A 23,037-nucleotide genomic window follows, 5' to 3' on the forward strand; every position below is an offset into this window, starting at 1 on the left:
GCTCCGCTGGGCACCGCCGTCTCAAGCACCGCTGAACTGGGCCCTTCATCTCAAGAACCGCTGAACTGGGCACCGCCGTCTCAAGAACCGCTGAACTGGGCCCTTCATCTCAAGCACCGCTGAACTGGGCCCTTCATCTCAAGCACCGCTGAACTGGGCACCGCCGTCTCAAGAACCGCTGAACTGGGCCCTTCATCTCAAGCACCGCTCCGCTGGGCACCGCCGTCTCAAGAACCACTGAACTGGGCCCTTCATCTCAAGCACCGCTGAACTGGGCCCTTCATCTCAAGCACCGCTGAACTGGGCCCTTCATCTCAAGCACCGCTCCGCTGGGCACCTCCGTCTCAAGCACCGCTGAACTGGGCCCTTCATCTCAAGCACCGCTCCGCTGGGCACCGCCGTCTCAAGAACCGCTGAACTGGGCCCTTCATCTCAAGCACCGCTGAACTGCGCCCTTCATCTCAAGCACCGCTGAACTGGGCACCGCTGTCTCAAGAACCGCTGAACTGGGCCCTTCATCTCAAGCACCGCTCCGCTGGGCACCGGAGTCTCAAGAAACGCTGAACTGGGCCCTTCATCTCAAGCACCGCTGAACTGGGCACCGCTGTCTCAAGAACCGCTTAACTGGGCCCTTCATCTCAAGCACCGCTCCGCTGGGCACCGGAGTCTCAAGAAACGCTGAACTGGGCCCTTCATCTCAAGCACCGCTCCGCTGGGCACCGCCGTCTCAAGCACCGCTTTTCTGGGCCCTTCATCTCAAGCACCGATCCGCTGGGCACCGCTGTCTCAAGCACCGCTGAACTGGGCCCTTCATCTCAAGAACCGCTGAACTGGGCCCTTCATCTCAAGCACCGCTCCGCTGGGCACTGCCGTCTCAAGCACCGCTGGACTGGGCCCTTCATGTCAAGAACCACTGAACTGGGCACCGCCGTCTCAAGAACCGCTGAACTGGGCCCTTCATCTCAAGCACCGCTCCGCTGGGCACCGCCGTCTCAAGCACCGCTGAACTGGGCCCTTCATATCAAGAACCGCTCCGCTGGGCACCGCCGTCTCAAGAACCGCTGAACTGGGCCCTTCATCTCAAGCACCGCTGAACTGGGCACCGCTGTCTCAAGAACCGCTGAACTGGGCCCTTCATCTCAAGCACCGCTCCGCTGGGCACCGGAGTCTCAAGAAACGCTGAACTGGGCCCTTCATCTCAAGCACCGCTCCGCTGGGCACCGCCGTCTCAAGCACCGCTGAACTGGGCCCTTCATCTCTCAGCACCGCTCCGCTGGGCACCGCTGTCTCAAGCACCGCTGAACTGGGCCCTTCATCTCAAGCACCGCTGTACTGGGCCCTTCATCTCAAGCACCGCTGAAATGGGCACCGCCGTCTCAAGAACCGCTGAACTGGGCCCTTCATCTCAAGCACCGCTCCGCTGGGCACCGTCGTCTCAAGCACCGCTGAACTGGGCCCTTCATCTCAAGCACCGCTCCGCTGGGCACCGCCGTCTCAAGCACCGCTGAACTGGGCCCTTCATCTCAAGAACCGCTGAACTGGGCACCGCCGTCTCAAGAACCGCTGAACTGGGCCCTTCATCTCAAGCACCGCTGAACTGGGCCCTTCATCTCAAGCACCGCTGAACTGGGCACCGCCGTCTCAAGAACCGCTGAACTGGGCCCTTCATCTCAAGCACCACTCCGCTGGGCACCGCCGTCTCAAGAACCACTGAACTGGGCCCTTCATCTCAAGCACCGCTGAACTGGGCCCTTCATCTCAAGCACCGCTGAACTGGGCCCTTCATCTCAAGCACCGCTCCGCTGGGCACCGCCGTCTCAAGCACCGCTGAACTGGGCCCTTCATCTCAAGCACCGCTGAACTGGGCACCGCCGTCTCAAGAACCGCTGAACTGGGCCCTTCATCTCAAGCACCGCTCCGCTGGGCACTGCCGTCTCAAGAACCACTGAACTGGGCCCTTCATCTCAGGCACTGCTGAACTGGGCCCTTCATCTCAAGCACCGCTGAACTGGGCACCGCCGTCTCAAGAACCGCTGAACTGGGCCCTTCATCTCAAGCACCGCTCTGCTGGGCACCGCCGTCTCAAGAACCGGTGAACTGGGCCCTTCATCTCAAGCACCGCTCCACTGGGCACCGCCGTCTCAAGCACCGCTGAACTGGGCACCGCCGTCTCAAGAACCGCTGAACTGGGCCTTTCATCTTAAGCACCGCTCCGCTGGGCACCGTCGTCTCAAGAACCGCTGAACTGGGCCCTTCATCTCAAGCACCGCTGAACTGGGCCCTTCATCTCAAGCACCGCTGAACTGGGCACCGCCGTCTCAAGAACCGCTGAACTGGGCCCTTCATCTCAAGCACCGCTCCACTGGGCACCGCCGTCTCAAGCACCGCTGAACTGGGCCCTTCATCTCAAGCACCGCTGAACTGGGTCCTTCATCTCAAGCACCGCTGAACTGGGCACCGCCGTCTCAAGAACCGCTGAACTGGGCCCTTCATCTCAAGCACCGCTCCGCTGGGCACCGCCGTCTCAAGCACTGCTGAACTGGGCCCTTCATCTCAAGCACCGCTCCGCTGGGCACCGCCGTCTCAAGCACCGCTGAACTGGGCCCTTCATCTCAAGCACCGCTCCGCTGGTCACTGCCGTCTCAAGCACCGCTGAACTGGGCCCTTCATCTCAAGCACCGCTGAACTGGGCCCTTCATCTCAAGCACCGCTGAACTGGGCACCGCCGTCTCAAGAACCGCTGAACTGGGCCCTTCATCTCAAGCACCGCTCCGCTGGGCACCGCCGTCTCAAGAACCGCTGAACTGGGCCCTTCATCTCAAGCACCGCTCCGCTGGCACCGCCGTCTCAAGAACCGCTGAACTGGGCCCTTCATCTCAAGCACCGCTGAACTGGGCCCTTCATCTCAAGCACCGCTGAACTGGGCACCGCCGTCTCAAGAACCGCTGAACTGGGCCCTTCATCTCAAGCACCGCTCCGCTGGGCACCGCCGTCTCAAGAACCACTGAACTGGGCCCTTCATCTCAAGCACCGCTGAACTGGGCCCTTCATCTCAAGCACCGCTGAACTGGGCCCTTCATCTCATGCACCGCTGAACTGGGCACCGCCGTCTCAAGAACCGCTGAACTGGGCCCTTCATCTCAAGCACCGCTCCGCTGGGCACTGCCGTCTCAAGAACCGCTGAACTGGGCCCTTCTTCTCAAGCACCGTTGAACTGGGCACTTCATCTCAAGCACCGCTGAACTGGGCACCGCTGTCTCAAGAACCGCTTAACTGGGCCCTTCATCTCAAGCACCGCTCCGCTGGGCACCGGAGTCTCAAGAAACGCTGAACTGGGCCCTTCATCTCAAGCACCGCTCCACTGGGCACCGCCGTCTCAAGAACCGCTGAACTGGGCCCTTCATCTCAAGCACCGCTCCGCTGGGCACCACCGTCTCAAGAACCACTGAACTGGGCCCTTCATCTCAAGCACCGCTGAACTGGGCCCTTCATCTCAAGCACCGCTGAACTGGGCACCGCCGTCTCAAGAACCGCTGAACTGGGCCCTTCATCTCAAGCACCGCTCCGCTGGGCACCGCCGTCTCAAGAACCGCTGAACTGGGCCCTTCATCTCAAGCACCGCTGAACCGGGCCCTTCATCTCAAGCACCGCTGAACTGGGCACCGCTGTCTCAAGAACCGCTGAACTGGGCCCTTCATCTCAAGCACCGCTGAACTGGGCCCTTCATCTCAAGCACCGCTGAACTGGGCACCGCCGTCTCAAGAACCGCTGAACTGGGCCCTTCATCTCAAGCACCGCTCCGCTGGGCACCGCCGTCTCAAGAACCGCTGAACTGGGCCCTTCATCTCAAGCACCGCTGAACCGGGCCCTTCATCTCAAGCACCGCTGAACTGGGCACCGCTGTCTCAAGAACCGCTGAACTGGGCCCTTCATCTCAAGCACCGCTCCGCTGGGCACCGGAGTCTCAAGAAACGCTGAACTGGGCCCTTCATCTCAAGCACCGCTGAACTGGGCACCGCTGTCTCAAGAACCGCTTAACTGGGCTCTTCATCTCAAGCACCGCTCCGCTGGGCACCGGAGTCTCAAGAAACGCTGAACTGGGCCCTTCATCTCAAGCACCGCTCCACTGGGCACCGCCGTCTCAAGCACCGCTTTTCTGGGCCCTTCATCTCAAGCACCGATCCGCTGGGCACCGCCGTCTCAAGCACCGCTGAACTGGGCCCTTCATCTCAAGAACCACTGAACTGGGCCCTTCATCTCAAGAACCGCTGAACTGGGCACCGCCGTCTCAAGAACCGCTGAACTGGGCCCTTCATCTCAAGCACCGCTCCGCTGGGCACCGCCGTCTCAAGCACCGCTGGACTGGGCCCTTCATGTCAAGAACCGCTGAACTGGGCACCGCCGTCTCAAGAACCGCTGAACTGGGCCCTTCATCTCAAGCACCGCTCCGCTGGGCACCGCCGTCTCAAGCACCGCTGAACTGGGCCCTTCATCTCAAGAACCGCTCCGCTGGGCACCGCCGTCTCAAGAACCGCTGAACTGGGCCCTTCATCTCAAGCACCGCTGAACTGGGCACCGCTGTCTCAAGAACCGCTGAACTGGGCCCTTCATCACAAGCACCGCTCCGCTGGGCACCGCCGTCTCAAGAAACGCTGAACTGGGCCGTTCATCTCAAGCACCGCTCCGCTGGGCACCGCCGTCTCAAGCACCGCTGAACTGGGCCCTTCATCTCTCAGCACCGCTCCGCTGGGCACCGCCGTCTCAAGCACCGCTGAACTGGGCACCGCCGTCTCAAGAACCGCTGAACTAGGCCCTTCATCTCAAGCACCGCTCCACTGGGCACCGCCGTCTCAAGCACCGCTGAACTGGGCCCTTCATCTCAAGCACCGCTGAACTGGGCCCTTCATCTCAAGCACCGCTGAACTGGGCACCGCCGTCTCAAGAACCGCTGAACTGGGCCCTTCATCTCAAGCACCGCTCCGCTGGGCACCGCCGTCTCAAGCACTGCTGAACTAGGCCCTTCATCTCAAGCACCGCTCCGCTGGGCACCGCCGTCTCAAGCACTGTTGAACTGGGCCCTTCATCTCAAGCACCGCTCCGCTGGTCACTGCCGTCTCAAGCACCGCTGAACTGGGCCCTTCATCTCAAGCACCGCTGAACTGGGCCCTTCATCTCAAGCACCGCTGAACTGGGCACCGCCGTCTCAAGAACCGCTGAACTGGGCCCTTCATCTCAAGCACCGCTCCGCTGGGCACCGCCGTCTCAAGAACCGCTGAACTGGGCCCTTCATCTCAAGCACCGCTCCGCTGGGCACCGCCGTCTCAAGAACCGCTGAACTGGGCCCTTCATCTCAAGCACCGCTGAACTGGGCCCTTCATCTCAAGCACCGCTGAACTGGGCACCGCCGTCTCAAGAACCGCTGAACTGGGCCCTTCATCTCAAGCACCGCTCCGCTGGGCACCGCCGTCTCAAGAAATACTGAACTGGGCCCTTCATCTCAAGCACCGCTGAACTGGGCCCTTCATCTCAAGCACCGCTGAACTGGGCCCTTCATCTCATGCACCGCTGAACTGGGCACCGCCGTCTCAAGAACCGCTGAACTGGGCCCTTCATCTCAAGCACGCTCCGCTGGGCACCGCCGTCTCAAGAACCGCTGAACTGGGCCCTTCTTCTCAAGCACCGTTGAACTGGGCCCTTCATCTCAAGCACCGCTGAACTGGGCACCGCTGTCTCAAGAACCGCTTAACTGGGCCCTTCATCTCAAGCACCGCTCCGCTGGGCACCGCCGTCTCAAGCACCGCTGAACTGGGCCCTTCATCTCAAGCACCGCTCCGCTGGGCACCGCCGTCTCAAGCACCGCTGAACTGGGCCCTTCATCTCAAGCACCGCTGTACTGGGCCCTTCATCTCAAGCACCGCTGAACTGGGCACCGCCGTCTCAAGAACCGCTGAACTGGGCCCTTCATCTCAAGCACCGCTCCGCTGGGCACCACCGTCTCAAGAACCACTGAACTGGGCCCTTCATCTCAAGCACCGCTGAACTGGGCCCTTCATCTCAAGCACCGCTGAACTGGGCACCGCCGTCTCAAGAACCGCTGAACTGGGCACTTCATCTCAAGCACCGCTCCGCTGGGCACCGTCGTCTCAAACACCACTGAACTGGGCCCTTCATCTCAAGCACCGCTGAACTGGGCCCTTCATCTCAAGCACCGCTGAACTGGGCACCGCCGTCTCAAGAACCGCTGAACTGGGCCCTTCATCTCAAGCACCGCTCCGCTGGGCACCATCGTCTCAAGAACCGCTGAACTGGGCCCTTCATCTCAAGCACCGCTCCGCTGGGCACCGCCGTCTCAAACACCGCTGAACTGGGCCCTTCATCTCAAGCACCGCTGAACTGGGCCCTTCATCTCAAGCACCGCTGAACTGGGCACCGCCGTCTCAAGAACCGCTGAACTGGGCCCTTCATCTCAAGCACCGCTCCGCTGGGCACCACCGTCTCAAGAACCGCTGAACTGGGCCCTTCATCTCAAGCACCGCTCCGCTGGGCACCGCCGTCTCAAACACCGCTGAACTGGGCCCTTCATCTCAAGCACCGCTGAACTGGGCACTTCATCTCAAGCACCGCTCTGCTGGGCACCGCCGTCTCAAGAACCGGTGAACTGGGCCCTTCATCTCAAGCACCGCTCCACTGGGCACCGCCGTCTCAAGCACCGCTGAACTGGGCACCGCCGTCTCAAGAACCGCTGAACTGGGCCTTTCATCTTAAGCACCGCTCCGCTGGTCACTGCCGTCTCAAGCACCGCTGAACTGGGCCCTTCATCTCAAGCACCGCTGAACTGGGCCCTTCATCTCAAGCACCGCTGAACTGGGCACCGCCGTCTCAAGAACCTCTGAACTGGGCCCTTCATCTCAAGCACCGCTCCGCTGGGCACCGCCGTCTCAAGAACCGCTGAACTGGGCCCTTCATCTCAAGCACCGCTCCGCTGGGCACCGCCGTCTCAAGAACCGGTGAACTGGGCCCTTCATCTCAACCACCGCTGAACTGGGCCCTTCATCTCAAGCACCGCTGAACTGGGCACCGCCGTCTCAAGAACCGCTGAACTGGGCCCTTCATCTCAAGCACCGCTCCGCTGGGCACCGCCGTCTCAAGAACCACTGAACTGGGCCCTTCATCTCAAGCACCGCTGAACTGGGCCCTTCATCTCAAGCACAGCTGAACTGGGCCCTTCATCTCATGCACCGCTGAACTGGGCACCGGCGTCTCAAGAACCGCTGAACTGGGCCCTTCATCTCAAGCACCGCTCCGCTGGGCACCGCCGTCTCAAGAACCGCTGAACTGGGCCCTTCTTCTCAAGCACGGTTGAACTGGGCCCTTCATCTCAAGCACCGCTGAACTGGGCACCGCTGTCTCAAGAACCGCTTAACTGGGCCCTTCATCTCAAGCACCGCTCCGCTGGGCTCCGGAGTCTCAAGAAAAGCTGAACTGGGCCCTTCATCTCAAGCACCGCTCCACTGGGCACCGCCGTCTCAAGCACCGCTGAACTGGGCCCTTCATCTCAAGCACCGCTCCGCTGGGCACCGCCGTCTCAAGCACCGCTGAACTGGGCCCTTCATCTCAAGCACCGCTGTACTGGGCCCTTCATCTCAAGCACCGCTGAACTGGGCACCGCCGTCTCAAGAACCGCTGAACTGGGCCCTTCATCTCAAGCACCGCTCCGCTGGGCACCGCCGTCTCAAGAACCACTGAACTGGGCCCTTCATCTCATGCACCGCTGAACTGGGCCCTTCATCTCAAGCACAGCTGAACTGGGCCCTTCATCTCAAGCACCGCTGAACTGGGCACCGCCGTCTCAAGAACCGCTGAACTGGGCCCTTCATCTCAAGCACCGCTCCGCTGGGCACCGCCGTCTCAAGAACCGCTGAACGGGGCCCTTCATCTCAAGCACCGCTGAACTGGGCCCTTCATCTCAAGCACCGCTGAACTGAGCACCGCTGTCTCAAGAACCGCTGAACTGGGCCATTCATCTCAAGCACCGCTCCGCTGGGCACCGGAGTCTCAAGAAACGCTGAACTGGGCCCTTCATCTCAAGCACCGCTGAACTGGGCACCGCTGTCTCAAGAACCGCTTAACTGGGCCCTTCATCTCAAGGACCGCTCCGCTGGGCACCGGAGTCTCAAGAAACGCTGAACTGGGCCCTTCATCTCAAGCACCGCTCCACTGGGCACCGCCGTCTCAAGCACCGCTTTTCTGGGCCCTTCATCTCAAGCACCGATCCGCTGGGCACCGCCGTCTCAAGCACCGCTGAGCTGGGCCCTTCATCTCAAGAACCGCTGAACTGGGCCCTTCATCTCAAGAACCGCTGAACTGGGCACCGCCGTCTCAAGAACCGCTGAACTGGGCCCTTCATCTCAAGCACCGCTCCGCTGGGCACTGCCGTCTCAAGCACCGCTGGACTGGGCCCTTCATGTCAAGAACCGCTGAACTGGGCACCGCCGTCTAAAGAACCGCTGAACTGGGCCCTTCATCTGAAGCACCGCTCCGCTGGGCACCGCCGTCTCAAGCACCGCTGAACTGGGCCCTTCATCTCAAGAACCGCTCGGCTGGGCACCGCCGTCTCAAGAACCGCTGAACTGGGCCCTTCATCTCAAGCACCGCTGAACTGGGCCCTTCATCTCAAGCACCGCTGAACTGGGCACCGCTGTCTCAAGACCCGCTGAACTGGGCCCTTCATCTCAAGCACCGCTCCGCTGGGCACCGGAGTCTCAAGAAACGCTGAACTGGGCCCTTCATCTCAAGCACCGCTCCGCTGGGCACCGCCGTCTCAAGCACCGCTGAACTGGGCCCTTCATCTCAAGCACCGCTCCGCTGGGCACCGCCATCTCAAGCACCGCTGAACTGGGCCCTTCATCATAAGCACCGCTGTACTGGGCCCTTCATCTCAAGCACCGCTGAACTGGGCACCGCAGTCTCAAGAACCGCTTAACTGGGCTCTTCATCTAAAGCACCGCTCCGCTGGGCACCACCGTCTCAAGAACCGCTGAACTGGGCCCTTCATCTCAAGCACCGCTCCGCTGGGCACCGCCGTCTCAAGCACCGCTGAACTGGGCCCTTCATCTCAAGCACCGCTGAACTGGGCCCTTCATCTCAAGCACCGCTGAACTGGGCACCGCAGTCTCAAGAACCGCTGAACTGGGCCCTTCATCTCAAGCACCGCTCCGCTGGGCACCGCCGTCTCAAGAACCGCTGAACTGGGCCCTTCATCTCAAGCACTGCTGAACTGGGCCCTTCATCTCAAGCACCGTTGAACTGGGCACCGCCGTCTCAAGATCCGGTGAACTGGGCCCTTCATCTCAAGCACCGCTCCGCTGGGCACCGCCGTCTCAAGAACCGGTGAACTGGGCCCTTCATCTCAAGCACCGCTCCACTGGGCACTGCCGTCTCAAGCACCGCTGAACTGGGCACCGCCGTCTCAAGAACCGCTGAACTGGGCCCTTCATCTTAGGCACCGCTCCGCTGGGCACCGTTGTCTCAAGAACCGCTGAACTGGGCCCTTCATCTCAAGCACCGCTGAACTGGGCCCTTCATCTCAAGCACCGCTGAACTGGGCACCGCCGTCTCAAGAACCGCTGAACTGGGCCCTTCATCTCAAGCACTGCTCCGCTGGGCACCGCCGTCTCAAGCACTGTGAACTGGGCCCTTCATCTCAAGCACCTCTCCGCTGGGCACAGCCGTCTCAAGCACCGCTGAACTGGGCCCTTCATCTCAAGCACCGCTCCGCTGGTCACTGCCGTCTCAAGCACCGCTGATCTGGGCCCTTCATCTCAAGCACCGCTGAACTGGGCCCTTCATCTCAAGCACCGCTGAACTGGGCACCGCCGTCTGAAGAACCGCTGAACTGGGCCCTTCATCTCAAGCACCGCTCCGCTGGCACCCACCGTCTCAAGAACCGCTGATCTGGGCCCTTCATCTCAAGCACCGCTCCGCTGTACACCGCCGTCTCAAGCACCGCTGAACTGGGCCCTTCATCTCAAACACCAATCCTCTGGGCACCGCCGTCTCAAGAACCGCTGAACTGGGCCCTTCATCTCAAGCACCGCTCCGCTGGGCACCGCCGTCTCAAGAACCGCTGAACTGGGCCCTTCATCTCAAGCACCGCTGAACTGGGCACCGCCGTCTCAAGCACCGCTGAACTGGGCCCTTCATCTCAAGCACCGCTCCGCTGGGCACCGCCGTTTCAAGCAGCGCTGAACTGGGCCCTTCAGCTCAAGCACGGCTGAACTGGGCCCTTCATCTCAAGCACCGCTGAACTGGGCACCACCGTCTCAAGAAACGCTGAACTGGGCCCTTCATCTCAAGCACCGCTCCGCTGGGCACCGCCGTCTCAAGAACCGCTGAACTGGGCCCTTCATCTCAAGCACCGCTGAACTAGGCCCTTCATCTCAAGCACCGTTGAACTGGGCACCGCCGTCTCAAGAACCGCTGAACTGGGCCCTTCATCTCAAGCACCGCTCCGCTGGGCACCGCCGTCTCAAGAACCGCTGAACTGGGCCCTTCATCTCAAGCACCGCTCCGCTGGGCACGGCCGTCTCAAGAACAGCTGAACTGGGCCCTTCATCTCAAGCACCGCTCCTCTGGGCACCGCCGTCTCAAGAACCACTGAACTGGGCCCTTCATCTCAAGCACCGCTGAACTGGGCCCTTCATCTCAAGCACCGCTGAACTGGGCACCGCCGTCTCAAGAACCGCTGAACTGGGCCCTTCATCTCAAGCACCGCTCCGCTGGGCACCACCGTCTCAAGAACCGCTGAACTGGGCCCTTCATCTAAAGCACCGCTCCGCTGGGTACCGCCGTCTCAAGCACCGCTGAACTGGGCCCTTCATCTCAAGCACCGCTGAACTGGGCACCGCCGTCTCAAGAACCGCTGAACTGGGCCCTTCATCTCAAGAACCGCTCCACTGGGCACCGCCGTCTCAAGAACCGCTGAACTGGGCCCTTCATCTCAAGCACCGCTCCGCTGGCCCCCACCGTCTCAAGAACCGCTGATCTGGGCCCTTCATCTCAAGCACCGCTCCGCTGGGCACCGCCGTCTCAAGCACCGCTGAACTGGGCCCTTCATCTCAATCACCAATCCTCTGGGCACCGCCGTCTCAAGAACCGCTGAACTGGGCCCTTCATCTCAAGCACCGCTCCGCTGGGCACCGCCGTCTCAAGAACCGCTGAACTGGGCCCTTCATCTCAAGCACGGCTGAACTGGGCACCGCCGTCTCAAGCACCGCTGAACTGGGCCCTTCATCTCAAGCACCGCTCCGCTGGGCACCGCCGTCTCAAGCAGCGCTGAACTGGGCCCTTCAGCTCAAGCACGGCTGAACTGGGCCCTTCATCTCAAGCACCGCTGAACTGGGCACCACCGTCTCAAGAAACGCTGAACTGGGCCCTTCATCTCAAGCACCGCTCCGCTGGGCACCGCCGTCTCAAGAACCGCTGAACTGGGCCCTTCATCTCAAGCACCGCTGAACTAGGCCCTTCATCTCAAGCACCGCTGAACTGGGCACCGCCGTCTCAAGAACCGCTGAACTGGGCCCTTCATCTCAAGCACCGCTCCGCTGGGCACCGCCGTCTCAAGAACCGCTGAACTGGGCCCTTCATCTCAAGCACCGCTCCGCTGGGCACCGCCGTCTCAAGAACCGCTGAACTGGGCCCTTCATCTCAAGCACCGCTCCCCTGGGCACCGCCGTCTCAAGAACCACTGAACTGGGCCCTTCATCTCAAGCACCGCTGAACTGGGCCCTTCATCTCAAGCACCGCTGAACTGGGCACCGCCGTCTCAAGAACCGCTGAACTGGGCCCTTCATCTCAAGCACCGCTCCGCTGGGCACCACCGTCTCAAGAACCGCTGAACTGGGCCCTTCATCTAAAGCACCGCTCCGCTGGGTACCGCCGTCTCAAGCACCGCTGAACTGGGCCCTTCATCTCAAGCACCGCTGAACTGGGCACCGCCGTCTCAAGAACCGCTGAACTGGGCCCTTCATCCCAAGAACCGCTCCACTGGGCACCGCCGTCTCAAGCACCGCTGAACTGGGCCCTTCATCTCAAGCACCGCTCCGCTGGGCACCGCCGTCTCAAGAACCGTTGAACTGGGCCCTTCATCTCAAGCACCGCTCCGCTGGGCACCGCCGTCTCAAGAACCGCTGAACTGGGCCCTTCATCTCAAGCACCGCTGAACTGGGCCCTTCATCTCAAGCACCGCTCCGCTGGGCACCGCCGTCTCAAGCACCGCTGAACTGGGCACCGCAGTCTCAAGAACCGCTGAACTGGGCACTTCATCTTAAGCACCGCTCCGCTGGGCACCGTCGTCTCAAGAACCGCTGAACTGGGCCCTTCATCTCAAGCACCGCTGAACTGGGCCCTTCATCTCAAGCACCGCTGAACTGGGCACCGCCGTCTCAAGAACCGCTGAACTGGGCCCTTCATCTCAAGCACCGCTCCGCTGGGCACCGCCGTCTCAAGGACCGCTGAACTGGGCCCTTCATCTCAAGCACCGCTCCGCTGGGCACCGCCGTCTCAAGCACCGCTGAACTGGGCCCTTCATCTCAAGCACGGCTAACTGGTCACCGCCGTCTCAAGAACCGCTGAACTGGGCCCTTCATCTCAAGCACCGCTCCGCTGGGTTCCGCCGTCTCAAGAACCGCTGAACTGGGCCCTTCATCTCAAGCACCGCTCCGCTGGGCACCGCCGGGCACCGCCGTCTCAAGCACCGCTGAACTGGGCCCTTCATCTCAAGCACCGCTCCGCTGGGCACCGCCGTCTCAAGCACCGCTGAACTGGGCCCTTCATCTCATGCACTGCTCCGCTGGTCACTGCCGTCTCAAGCACCGCTGAACTGGGCCCTTCATCTCAAGCACCGCTGAACTGGGCCCTTCATCTCAAGCACCGCTGAACTGGGCACCGCCGTCTCAAGAACCGCTGAACTGGGCCCTTCATCTCAAGCACCGCTCAGCTGGGCACCGCCGTCTCAAGAACCGCTGAATTGGGCCATTCATCTCAAGCACCGCTCCGCTGGGCACCGCCGTCTCAAGAACCACTGAACTGGGCCCTTCATCTCAAGCACCGCTGAACTGGGCCCTTCATCTCAAGCACCGCTGAACTGTGCACCGCCGTCTCAAGAACCGCTGAACTGGGCCCTTCATCTCAAGCACCGCTCCGCTGGGCACCACCGTCTCAAGAACCGCTGAACTTGGCCCTTCATGTCAAGCACCGCTCCGCTGGGCACCGCCGTCTCAAGCACCGCTGAACTGGGCCCTTCATCTTAAGCACCGCTCCGCTGGGCACCGCCGTCTCAAGAACCGCTGAACTGGGCCCTTCTTCTCAAGCACTGCTGAACTGGGCCCTTCAGCTCAAGCACCGCTGAGCTGGGCACCGCCGTCTCAAGAACCGTTGAACTGGGCCCTTCATCTCAAGCACCGCTCCGCTGGGCACCGCCGTCTCAAGAACCGCTGAACTGGGCCCTTCATCTCAAGCACCGCTGAACTGGGCCCTTCATCTCAAGCACCGCTCCGCTGGGCACCGCCGTCTCAAGAACCGCTGAACTGGGCCCTTCATCTCAAGCACTGCTGAACTGGGCCCTTCATCTCAAGCACCGCTGAACTGGGCACCGCCGTCTCAAGAACCGCTGAACTAGGCCCTTCATCTCAAGCACCGCTCTGCTGGGAACCGCCGTCTCAAGAACCGGTGAACTGGGCCCTTCATCTCAAGCACCGCTCCACTGGGCACCGCCGTCTCAAGCACCGCTGAACTGGGCACCGCCGTCTCAAGATCCGCTGAACTGGGCCTTTCATCTTAAGCACCGCTCCGCTGGGCACCGTCGTCTCAAGAACCGCTGAACTGGGCCCTTCATCTCAAGCACCGCTGAACTGGGCCCTTCGTCTCAAGCACCGCTGAACTGGGCACCGCCGTCTCAAGAACCGCTGAACTGGGCCCTTCATCTCAAGCACCGCTCCACTGGGCACCGCCGTCTCAAGCACCGCTGAACTGGGCCCTTCATCTCAAGCACCGCTGAACTGGGCCCTTCATCTCAAGCACCGCTGAACTGGGCACCGCCGTCTCAAGAACCGCTGAACTGGGCCCTTCATCTCAAGCACCGCTCCGCTGGGCACCGCCGTCTCAAGCACTGCTGAACTGGGCCCTTCATCTCAAGCACCGCTCCGCTGGGCACCGCCGTCTCAAGCACCGCTGAACTGGGCCCTTCATCTCAAGCACCGCTCCGCTGGTCACTGCCGTCTCAAGCACCGCTGAACTGGGCCCTTCATCTCAAGCACCGCTGAACTGGGCCCTTCATCTCAAGCACCGCTGAACTGGGCACCGCCGTCTCAAGAACCGCTGAACTGGGCCCTTCCTCTCAAGCACCGCTCCGCTGGGCACCGCCGTCTCAAGAACCGCTGAACTGGGCCCTTCATCTCAAGCAACGCTCCGCTGGGCACCGCCGTCTCAAGAACCGCTGAACTGGGCCCTTCATCTCAAGCACCGCTGAACTGGGCCCTTCATCTCAAGCACCGCTGAACTGGGCACCGCCGTCTCAAGAACCGCTGAACTGGGCCCATCATCTCAAGCACCGCTCCGCTGGGCACCGCCGTCTCAAGAACCACTGAACTGGGCCCTTCATCTCAAGCACCGCTGAACTGGGCCCTTCATCTCAAGCACCGCTGAACTGGGCCCTTCATCTCATGCACCGCTGAACTGGGCACCGCCGTCTCAAGAACCGCTGAACTGGGCCCTTCATCTCAAGCACCGCTCCGCTGGGCACCGCCGTCTCAAGAACCGCTGAACTGGGCCCTTCTTCTCAAACACCGTTGAACTGGGCCCTTCATCTCAAGCACCGCTGAACTGGGCACCGCTGTCTCAAGAACCGCTTAACTGGGCCCTTCATCTCAAGCACCGCTCCGCTGGGCACCGGAGTCTCAAGAAACGCTGAACTGGGCCCTTCATCTCAAGCACCGCTCCACTGGGCACCGCCGTCTCAAGCACCGCTGAACTGGGCCCTTCATCTCAAGCACCTCTCTGCTGGGCACCGCCGTCTCAAGCACCGCTGAACTGGGCCCTTCATCTCAAGCACCGCTGTACTGGGCCCTTCATCTCAAGCACCGCTGAACTGGGCACCGCCGTCTCAAGAACCGCTGAACTGGGCCCTTCATCTCAAGCACCGCTCCGCTGGGCACCACCGTCTCAAGAACCACTGAACTGGGCCCTTCATCTCAAGCACCGCTGAACTGGGCCCTTCATCTCAAGCACCGCTGGACTGGGCACCGCCGTCTCAAGAACCGCTGAACTGGGCCCTTCATCTCAAGCACCGCTCCGCTGGGCACCGCCGTCTCAAGAACCGCTGAACTGGGCCCTTCATCTCAAGCACCGCTGAACTGCGCCCTTCATCTCAAGCACCGCTGAACTGGGCACCGCTGTCTCAAGAACCGCTGAACTGGGCCCTTCATCTCAAGCACCGCTCCGCTGGGCACCGGAGTCTCAAGAAACGCTGAACTGGGCCCTTCATCTCAAGCACCGCTGAATTGGGCACCGCTGTCTCAAGAACCGCTTAACTGGGCCCTTCATCTCAAGCACCGCTCCGCTGGGCACCGGAGTCTCAAGAAACGCTGAACTGGGCCCTTCATCTCAAGCACCGCTCCGCTGGGCACCGCCGTCTCAAGCACCGCTTTTCTGGGCCCTTCATCTCAAGCACCGATCCGCTGGGCACCGCTGTCTCAAGCACCGCTGAACTGGGCCCTTCATCTCAAGAACCGCTGAACTGGGCCCTTCATCTCAAGCACCGCTCCGCTGGGCACTGCCGTCTCAAGCACCGCTGGACTGGGCCCTTCATGTCAAGAACCGCTGAACTGGGCACCGCCGTCTCAAGAACCGCTGAACTGGGCCCTTCATCTCAAGCACCGCTCCGCTGGGCACCGCCGTCTCAAGAACCGCTGAACTGGGCCCTTCATCTCAAGCACCGCTCCGCTGGGCACGGCCGTCTCAAGAACAGCTGAACTGGGCCCTTCATCTCAAGCACCGCTCCTCTGGGAACCGCCGTCTCAAGAACCACTGAACTGGGCCCTTCATCTCAAGCACCGCTGAACTGGGCCCTTCATCTCAAGCACCGCTGAACTGGGCACCGCCGTCTCAAGAACCGCTGAACTGGGCCCTTCATCTCAAGCACCGCTCCGCTGGGCACCACCGTCTCAAGAACCGCTGAACTGGGCCCTTCATCTAAAGCACCGCTCCGCTGGGTACCGCCGTCTCAAGCACCGCTGAACTGGGCCCTTCATCTCAAGCACCGCTGAACTGGGCACCGCCGTCTCAAGAACCGCTGAACTGGGCCCTTCATCTCAAGAACCGCTCCACTGGGCACCGCCGTCTCAAGAACCGCTGAACTGGGCCCTTCATCTCAAGCACCGCTCCGCTGGCCCCCACCGTCTCAAGAACCGCTGATCTGGGCCCTTCATCTCAAGCACCGCTCCGCTGGGCACCGCCGTCTCAAGCACCGCTGAACTGGGCCCTTCATCTCAATCACCAATCCTCTGGGCACCGCCGTCTCAAGAACCGCTGAACTGGGCCCTTCATCTCAAGCACCGCTCCGCTGGGCACCGCCGTCTCAAGAACCGCTGAACTGGGCCCTTCATCTCAAGCACCGCTGAACTGGGCACCGCCGTCTCAAGCACCGCTGAACTGGGCCCTTCATCTCAAGCACCGCTCCGCTGGGCACCGCCGTCTCAAGCAGCGCTGAACTGGGCCCTTCAGCTCAAGCACGGCTGAACTGGGCCCTTCATCTCAAGCACCGCTGAACTGGGCACCACCGTCTCAAGAAACGCTGAAGTGGGCCCTTCATCTCAAGCACCGCTCCGCTGGGCACCGCCGTCTCAAGAACCGCTGAACTGGGCCCTACATCTCAAGCACCGCTGAACTAGGCCCTTCATCTCAAGCACCGCTGAACTGGGCACCGCCGTCTCAAGAACCGCTGAACTGGGCCCTTCATCTCAAGCACCGCTCCGCTGGGCACCGCCGTCTCAAGAACCGCTGAACTGGGCCCTTCATCTCAAGCACCGCTCCCCTGGGCACCGCCGTCTCAAGAACCACTGAACTGGGCCCTTCATCTCAAGCACCGCTGAACTGGGCCCTTCATCTCAAGCACCGCTGAACTGGGCACCGCCGTCTCAAGAACCGCTGAACTGGGCCCTTCATCTCAAGCACCGCTCCGCTGGGCACCACCGTCTCAAGAACCGCTGAACTGGGCCCTTCATCTAAAGCACCGCTCCGCTGGGTACCGGCGTCTCAAGCACCGCTGAACTGGGCCCTTCATCTCAAGCACCGCTGAACTGGGCACCGCCGTCTCAAGAACCGCTGAACTGGGCCCTTCATCCCAAGAACCGCTCCACTGGGCACCGCCGTCTCAAGCACCGCTGAACTGGGCCCTTCATCTCAAGCACCGCTCCGCTGGGCACCGCCGTCTCAAGAACCGTTGAACTGGGCCCTTCATCTCAAGCACCGCTCCGCTGGGCACCGCCGTCTCAAGAACCGCTGAACTGGGCCCTTCATCTCAAGCACCGCTGAACTGGGCCCTTCATCTCAAGCACCGCTCCGCTGGGCACCGCCGTCTCAAGCACCGCTGAACTGGGCACCGCAGTCTCAAGAACCGCTGAACTGGGCACTTCATCTTAAGCACCGCTCCGCTGGGCACCGTCGTCTCAAGAACCGCTGAACTGGGCCCTTCATCTCAAGCACCGCTGAACTGGGCCCTTCATCTCAAGCACCGCTGAACTGGGCACCGCCGTCTCAAGAACCGCTGAACTGGGCCCTTCATCTCAAGCACCGCTCCGCTGGGCACCGCCGTCTCAAGGACCGCTGAACTGGGCCCTTCATCTCAAGCACCGCTCCGCTGGGCACCGCCGTCTCAAGCACCGCTGAACTGGGCCCTTCATCTCAAGCACGGCTAACTGGTCACCGCCGTCTCAAGAACCGCTGAACTGGGCCCTTCATCTCAAGCACCGCTCCGCTGGGTTCCACCGTCTCAAGAACCGCTGAACTGGGCCCTTCATCTCAAGCACCGCTCCGCTGGGCACCGCCGGGCACCGCCGTCTCAAGCACCGCTGAACTGGGCCCTTCATCTCAAGCACCGCTCCGCTGGGCACCGCCGTCTCAAGCACCGCTGAACTGGGCCCTTCATCTCATGCACTGCTCCGCTGGTCACTGCCGTCTCAAGCACCGCTGAACTGGGCCCTTCATCTCAAGCACCGCTGAACTGGGCCCTTCATCTCAAGCACCGCTGAACTGGGCACCGCCGTCTCAAGAACCGCTGAACTGGGCCCTTCATCTCAAGCACCGCTCAGCTGGGCACCGCCGTCTCAAGAACCGCTGAATTGGGCCATTCATCTCAAGCACCGCTCCGCTGGGCACCGCCGTCTCAAGAACCACTGAACTGGGCCCTTCATCTCAAGCACCGCTGAACTGGGCCCTTCATCTCAAGCACCGCTGAACTGTGCACCGCCGTCTCAAGAACCGCTGAACTGGGCCCTTCATCTCAAGCACCGCTCCGCTGGGCACCACCGTCTCAAGAACCGCTGAACTTGGCCCTTCATGTCAAGCACCGCTCCGCTGGGCACCGCCGTCTCAAGCACCGCTGAACTGGGCCCTTCATCTTAAGCACCGCTCCGCTGGGCACCGCCGTCTCAAGAACCGCTGAACTGGGCCCTTCTTCTCATGCACTGCTGAACTGGGCCCTTCAGCTCAAGCACCGCTGAGCTGGGCACCGCCGTCTCAAGAACCGTTGAACTGGGCCCTTCATCTCAAGCACCGCTCCGCTGGGCACCGCCGTCTCAAGAACCGCTGAACTGGGCCCTTCATCTCAAGCACCGCTGAACTGGGCCCTTCATCTCAAGCACCGCTCCGCTGGGCACCCCCGTCTCAAGAACCGCTGAACTGGGCCCTTCATCTCAAGCACTGCTGAACTGGGCCCTTCATCTCAAGCACCGCTGAACTGGGCACCGCCGTCTCAAGAACCGCTGAACTAGGCCCTTCATCTCAAGCACCGCTCTGCTGGGAACCGCCGTCTCAAGAACCGGTGAACTGGGCCCTTCATCTCAAGCACCGCTCCACTGGGCACCGCCGTCTCAAGCACCGCTGAACTGGGCACCGCCGTCTCAAGATCCGCTGAACTGGGCCTTTCATCTTAAGCACCGCTCCGCTGGGCACCGTCGTCTCAAGAACCGCTGAACTGGGCCCTTCATCTCAAGCACCGCTGAACTGGGCCCTTCGTCTCAAGCACCGCTGAACTGGGCACCGCCGTCTCAAGAACCGCTGAACTGGGCCCTTCATCTCAAGCACCGCTCCACTGGGCACCGCCGTCTCAAGCACCGCTGAACTGGGCCCTTCATCTCAAGCACCGCTGAACTGGGCCCTTCATCTCAAGCACCGCTGAACTGGGCACCGCCGTCTCAAGAACCGCTGAACTGGGCCCTTCATCTCAAGCACCGCTCCGCTGGGCACCGCCGTCTCAAGCACTGCTGAACTGGGCCCTTCATCTCAAGCACCGCTCCGCTGGGCACCGCCGTCTCAAGCACCGCTGAACTGGGCCCTTCATCTCAAGCACCGCTCCGCTGGTCACTGCCGTCTCAAGCACCGCTGAACTGGGCCCTTCATCTCAAGCACCGCTGAACTGGGCCCTTCATCTCAAGCACCGCTGAACTGGGCACCGCCGTCTCAAGAACCGCTGAACTGGGCCCTTCCTCTCAAGCACCGCTCCGCTGGGCACCGCCGTCTCAAGAACCGCTGAACTGGGCCCTTCATCTCAAGCAACGCTCCGCTGGGCACCGCCGTCTCAAGAACCGCTGAACTGGGCCCTTCATCTCAAGCACCGCTGAACTGGGCCCTTCATCTCAAGCACCGCTGAACTGGGCACCGCCGTCTCAAGAACCGCTGAACTGGGCCCATCATCTCAAGCACCGCTCCGCTGGGCACCGCCGTCTCAAGAACCACTGAACTGGGCCCTTCATCTCAAGCACCGCTGAACTGGGCCCTTCATCTCAAGCACCGCTGAACTGGGCCCTTCATCTCATGCACCGCTGAACTGGGCACCGCCGTCTCAAGAACCGCTGAACTGGGCCCTTCATCTCAAGCACCGTTCCGCTGGGCACTGCCGTCTCAAGAACCGCTGAACTGGGCCCTTCTTCTCAAACACCGTTGAACTGGGCCCTTCATCTCAAGCACCGCTGAACTGGGCACCGCTGTCTCAAGAACCGCTTAACTGGGCCCTTCATCTCAAGCACCGCTCCGCTGGGCACCGGAGTCTCAAGAAACGCTGAACTGGGCCCTTCATCTCAAGCACCGCTCCACTGGGCACCGCCGTCTCAAGCACCGCTGAACTGGGCCCTTCATCTCAAGCACCTCTCTGCTGGGCACCGCCGTCTCAAGCACCGCTGAACTGGGCCCTTCATCTCAAGCACCGCTGTACTGGGCCCTTCATCTCAAGCACCGCTGAACTGGGCACCGCCGTCTCAAGAACCGCTGAACTGGGCCCTTCATCTCAAGCACCGCTCCGCTGGGCACCACCGTCTCAAGAACCACTGAACTGGGCCCTTCATCTCAAGCACCGCTGAACTGGGCCCTTCATCTCAAGCACCGCTGGACTGGGCACCGCCGTCTCAAGAACCGCTGAACTGGGCCCTTCATCTCAAGCACCGCTCCGCTGGGCACCGCCGTCTCAAGAACCGCTGAACTGGGCCCTTCATCTCAAGCACCGCTGAACTGCGCCCTTCATCTCAAGCACCGCTGAACTGGGCACCGCTGTCTCAAGAACCGCTGAACTGGGCCCTTCATCTCAAGCACCGCTCCGCTGGGCACCGGAGTCTCAAGAAACGCTGAACTGGGCCCTTCATCTCAAGCACCGCTGAACTGGGCACCGCTGTCTCAAGAACCGCTTAACTGGGCCCTTCATCTCAAGCACCGCTCCGCTGGGCACCGGAGTCTCAAGAAACGCTGAACTGGGCCCTTCATCTCAAGCACCGCTCCGCTGGGCACCGCCGTCTCAAGCACCGCTTTTCTGGGCCCTTCATCTCAAGCACCGATCCGCTGGGCACCGCTGTCTCAAGCACCGCTGAACTGGGCCCTTCATCTCAAGAACCGCTGAACTGGGCCCTTCATCTCAAGCACCGCTCCGCTGGGCACTGCCGTCTCAAGCACCGCTGGACTGGGCCCTTCATGTCAAGAACCGCTGAACTGGGCACCGCCGTCTCAAGAACCGCTGAACTGGGCCCTTCATCTCAAGCACCGCTCCGCTGGGCACCGCCGTCTCAAGCACCGCTGAACTGGGCCCTTCATCTCAAGAACCGCTCCGCTGGGCACCGCCGTCTCAAGAACCGCTGAACTGGGCCCTTCATCTCAAGCACCGCTGAACTGGGCACCGCTGTCTCAAGAACGGCTGAACTGGGCCCTTCATCTCAAGCACCGCTCCGCTGGGCACCGGAGTCTCAAGAAACGCTGAACTGGGCCCTTCATCTCAAGCACCGCTCCGCTGGGCACCGCCGTCTCAAGCACCGCTGAACTGGGCCCTTCATCTCTCAGCACCGCTCCGCTGGGCACCGCTGTCTCAAGCACCGCTGAACTGGGCCCTTCATCTCAAGCACCGCTGTACTGGGCCCTTCATCTCAAGCACCGCTGAAATGGGCACCGCCGTCTCAAGAACCGCTGAACTGGGCCCTTCATCTCAAGCACCGCTCCGCTGGGCACCGTCGTCTCAAGCACCGCTGAACTGGGCCCTTCATCTCAAGCACCGCTCCGCTGGGCACCGCCGTCTCAAGCACCGCTGAACTGGGCCCTTCATCTCAAGAACCGCTGAACTGGGCACCGCCGTCTCAAGAACCGCTGAACTGGGCCCTTCATCTCAAGCACCGCTGAACTGGGCCCTTCATCTCAAGCACCGCTGAACTGGGCACCGCCGTCTCAAGAACCGCTGAACTGGGCCCTTCATCTCAAGCACCGCTCCGCTGGGCACCGCCGTCTCAAGAACCACTGAACTGGGCCCTTCATCTCAAGCACCGCTGAACTGGGCCCTTCATCTCAAGCACCGCTGAACTGGGCCCTTCATCTCAAGCACCGCTCCGCTGGGCACCTCCGTCTCAAGCACCGCTGAACTGGGCCCTTCATCTCAAGCACCGCTCCGCTGGGCACCGCCGTCTCAAGAACCGCTGAACTGGGCCCTTCATCTCAAGCACCGCTGAACTGCGCCCTTCATCTCAAGCACCGCTGAACTGGGCACCGCTGTCTCAAGAACCGCTGAACTGGGCCCTTCATCTCAAGCACCGCTCCGCTGGGCACCGGAGTCTCAAGAAACGCTGAACTGGGCCCTTCATCTCAAGCACCGCTGAACTGGGCACCGCTGTCTCAAGAACCGCTTAACTGGGCCCTTCATCTCAAGCACCGCTCCGCTGGGCACCGGAGTCTCAAGAAACGCTGAACTGGGCCCTTCATCTCAAGCACCGCTCCGCTGGGCACCGCCGTCTCAAGCACCGCTTTTCTGGGCCCTTCATCTCAAGCACCGATCCGCTGGGCACCGCTGTCTCAAGCACCGCTGAACTGGGCCCTTCATCTCAAGAACCGCTGAACTGGGCCCTTCATCTCAAGCACCGCTCCGCTGGGCACTGCCGTCTCAAGCACCGCTGGACTGGGCCCTTCATGTCAAGAACCACTGAACTGGGCACCGCCGTCTCAAGAACCGCTGAACTGGGCCCTTCATCTCAAGCACCGCTCCGCTGGGCACCGCCGTCTCAAGCACCGCTGAACTGGGCCCTTCATATCAAGAACCGCTCCGCTGGGCACCGCCGTCTCAAGAACCGCTGAACTGGGCCCTTCATCTCAAGCACCGCTGAACTGGGCACCGCTGTCTCAAGAACCGCTGAACTGGGCCCTTCATCTCAAGCACCGCTCCGCTGGGCACCGGAGTCTCAAGAAACGCTGAACTGGGCCCTTCATCTCAAGCACCGCTCCGCTGGGCACCGCCGTCTCAAG

This window comes from Pleurodeles waltl, chromosome 10 (genome assembly GCF_031143425.1).
Source record: "Pleurodeles waltl isolate 20211129_DDA chromosome 10, aPleWal1.hap1.20221129, whole genome shotgun sequence".
Lineage (NCBI taxonomy): Eukaryota > Metazoa > Chordata > Amphibia > Caudata > Salamandridae > Pleurodeles > Pleurodeles waltl.